The sequence below is a fragment of the Lissotriton helveticus genome, chromosome 5_1, assembly GCF_964261635.1.
Source record: "Lissotriton helveticus chromosome 5_1, aLisHel1.1, whole genome shotgun sequence".
NCBI lineage: Eukaryota > Metazoa > Chordata > Amphibia > Caudata > Salamandridae > Lissotriton > Lissotriton helveticus.
Genome location: NC_136065.1, coordinates 1,530,328,806 through 1,530,332,785, shown reverse-complemented (window position 1 = coordinate 1,530,332,785; position 3,980 = coordinate 1,530,328,806). Strand labels below are relative to the sequence as shown.

The 3,980-nt window shown below is 42.9% G+C and overlaps 1 pseudogene; it reads right to left on the bottom strand.

Annotated features, from left to right (window-relative positions):
- Nucleotides 1-846: 846 nt before the first annotated feature.
- Nucleotides 847-1,842, bottom strand: LOC144753686 (dicarboxylate carrier UCP2 pseudogene; annotated as a pseudogene).
- Between the last annotated feature and the right edge of the window lie 2,138 nt (nucleotides 1,843-3,980).

The following is a 3,980-nucleotide window of genomic DNA, read 5'->3' as shown; positions in this document are numbered from 1 at the left end:
CAGCAAGAGGATCACCTTCAAGCTCCTCACCCACGCACACAAAGCACTCCACAACACCGGACCAGCCTACCTGAATAGCAGACTCAGCTTCTACAACCCCACCTGCCAACTCCGCTCTGCCAGCCTCGCCCTCGCCGCTGTTCCCCGCATCCATCGAACAACCTCCGATGGCAGATCCTTCTCCTACCTCGCTGCCAAGACCTGGAACACCCTCCCTACCCACCTACGGCAGACCCAAGACTTACTCGTCTTCAGAAGACTCCTCAAGACCTGGCTCTTCGAACAGTAGCGGCACCCCCTCCCATCAGCACCTTGAGACCCTAACGGGTAAGTAGCACGCTTTACAAGTTCTCTGATTGATTGATTGATTTATAAAAGTCACAAACATTGGGGTACTAGTGCTGCAATTTTAAAAGTGGATTCTCAGGCCCTTATTTCAATACAATTCAGCTCCCCTGTTCTGCTGACACAGATGTTACTAATCACCTCCCACCCAACAAGACCCACTCACCACCACACACCTGCTACAGAGAACAATTCTTAAAGCAGACAGTAAGCAGAAGGGAGTGCCAGCCAGCTAAACATTAAAAACAGCAATGAAGAAAGAACAAGACAAAATAAATAGAAGGGTGCAGCTCATTCTACATGTAGGGAATGTTGATTTCACATTAGTTAATTGTTTTGCGTACAGAAGAGCTAAACACCCAAGACTAGCAAAGCACAAGATACTGTTAAAAAAATAAAATCCCCATTTTAAGAAACCCAGCTGTTCTTGTTAGTCTTAAATGCACTAAGCACAAGCTAGGATAGCAGACAATCCCTAGAAACACGAGAGAAATCAAGGCTAGAGGTAGAGGTAAAACAATTCTGAGTGCAAGATCTGGAGCAGCCCAAACCATGCTCCCAGCAGGCTTAGAGGGGAGCCTCCCATGAGACCTGGGCCTGCATCATGGCCCTCTTCAGCTGCTCGTAGGTGACAAACATGACCACGTTCCAGGATCAGGGCCAAAGAAATGAGGGCATAAATCCCTTGTAGAAGGCCAAAGGCCCTTCCTTTCTGAACATGGTGAGTAGTCAGTTTAAGGCGCTGCGTACTGGCCTGGGGCAGAGTTCATGTATCTTGTCTTCACTACATCAACTGGGGAGGCGATCAGAGTTGTGCAGAATCCGGCACCGAAGGCAGAGGGGAAGTGACAGGGAAGAGTATCTGTCATAAGCTTGTACTTTAGCAGCAAGTCTTGTATCAGATCGTAGGTGACCAATTCAGTGCAGTTCACGATGGCATTATGAGTGATGTTGGGCTCAGTACCTTTCCAGAGGCCCTTCATGCCTTCCTCCTTGGCGATGGTTTTATATGCATACATGGTCCCTTTGTTTCGCCGGCTGGCACTGGTGACGTTCGCCTGGGCCTGAAACCTCACCTTCACCACGTCTGTCGGTTGGGCGATGACTCCGGAGGTGCATCCGGCAAGGAGCCTGCTGCCATTGCCAACATGTTCAGACCCCTTGGTGTAGAACTGCTTGACAGAGTCATGCAGCCCAATCCAGACCGAGGCGAAGCTCATCTGGCGCTGCAGCCCGGCGACCAGCGCCAGATCAGGTGCGTTTGGCCCTCGGTCTTCACCATGGTGCTGATGGTCCCAAACACACCCCTGTACGGCGCCGCCCTGGACTGACTGGACAGAGAATTGCTCTCACCTTGTATCTGAAGCTAGACTTTTGCAGTGTCCAGTGGGAAGGGGAACAGGTCAGCGATGCAGGCAGCGGTCCCAGCCCCTACGAACTTAACACCCGCAGTGGGAGGCACATCTGTAGGCTTGAATCCAACCATGTTGACGGACGAGAGGTTAGTAGGTTAAAACTTGGAAAAATAAGTCGATGGGAAGGAACCTCAATGGATACAATGTAGTGATAAGACAAGGCAGACAAACTCTGGCCCCAAGTCTTACTCAAGTGTTTTAGGACGAGGTGGGTGCAGGATTCGGATTCCATAAAGGTGTCCCGCATGTCGAACTTTCTTTCCCGGTAGCCCTGATCTTCCAATGGTAAATGTTCAGAAAACAAAGTGCGAAGGACCATACTACTTATCCTGGTTACAATAAATTAAAAGAAAGGTTGAGAGAAAGGGGGACGGAGCCAGGGGAGATTGGTGATTGAAAGCAGCAAGATTGGAAAGTGCAGTGCCCGTGTCAGCCGTTTTTTCTGTATCACAATATAAAATTCCTATGCAAAATTGCATGGGCAAAACGTTTTTTCCGACCATTTTTTTGTCAGTTCCCTCTTGACAGATTACCCCAAACCTTTACAGCAACTAGGCCTGGGAAATGAAAAGATGATTAAAAAAGTTTTGGCATGTTTTGAAGACAGCTGATACATTAAGCAAAGAAGTAGGAGAAAATACTAAAACCACTTTCAGAAAATGTATCTCTTTGAAAGATATGTTGTGCACTAGCACTGTACAATCTCCAATAGAATTAAACCAGATTGAATGGTTTTATACTTGTGGAGAGTTTAAAGCATGCTAAAATAACGATTGTTGCGAACAAATAGAGCTATCAAAGAACATAAAACCATTTATCATCAAGAAACACCTAACTTGCAACTCTGATTTTTGTGTCTTTGTCTTGATATGCCCATGCAAATTAATCTACATTAGGAGCACAATTCATAAAGTTAAGAAGCGCATTTTAGAACACATGTGAGCATTAACTAGAGAGGATAAACAGTACCCTATAGCAAGGCATTTGAAAGAAAAACACAGTAAAGACGTGAAGCTGTTGAAATTTTGTGCCTTGGATAGAATAACAATGTCAGAGAGAGGAGGCAACAGAGCGAGAACTGTGCAGGTTAGAATCAAGGATGATCATAAAATATGACAGCATGCATCCTGAAGGTCTGAAAGAAGATGAGGAATTGTCCTTTCATTTAGGCTGAAATGTTTATTGAACTAAGAATGTTTTCTTCAATCGTTAGGTTTTCATAATAATGTGGCAATCTCTTTATATCTTTTGTACAAGTTGGTGGATTTTATTAGTAACTGTGCATTATTTTATTTTGTATTTTATAGGAGACCTACCTATCATTATACATGAAAGAAGAAGGTAAAAGAGCAAAAATATCATGATCAACCACTATAGTTGATGAAATGTCATACTATCTGATATTTATATGTATGGGGGTCAATGCCCACTGGGGCAGAATTGATCACAGGTGAGTGCAATGATTGAAAACAGTTTCAGCCCACTTAGGCATTATTGACATTTTGGGCAAGAACAGTGTTAAAAATTCATTTTGGTGATTATTTCCCACTGTGGTATAATGATTGGCTAGGTGGTACATATGGCAACCTATTGAGTAAATATACTGGTTGTATAAGTATTGTTTAATTTAAATAAACAATAAGCTATTGAATCCCACTGGGGCAGTGAGGATTTTAGACATGCGTATTTGTAAACAGTATGAGTCCCGTCAGCAGTACCAAAATTATAGAACCGAAAATAAGTAACACAAATATGTAACAAAGTTCATCATATTTTGAAAAAAAAATTGTATTGATATTAAATTCATTTTATCAATGCAATGACAAGGTATAATGAATTTATTAGGTGTAAATGACCATGCAAAAATGGCTGCCTGTTTTCTAAAGAATATGATGAATTTGGTAGTCCTATTTTTATGTTTATAATTGTAAGCACTATATTAGTGATGATTGAAACAAACGCTGTAAACCCGTGAACAAGGAGCGCCTGCTCTGAAACGCGTCAGGTATTTTTGGTGGTGTTAATTTAACAAAATAGCACGCTGAAAGGAATTTGGGCCCAGCTTTGTTTTTCATGAAGGAAAACCAAAAGGATTGATTTACAAGGTGCGCAACCTCGCTGGGAGCCCGCCGCTCACAGAGGCAGGGGGTAACGCGATTGGAATTGATTTGAAATATATATATATATATATATATATATATATATATATATATATATATA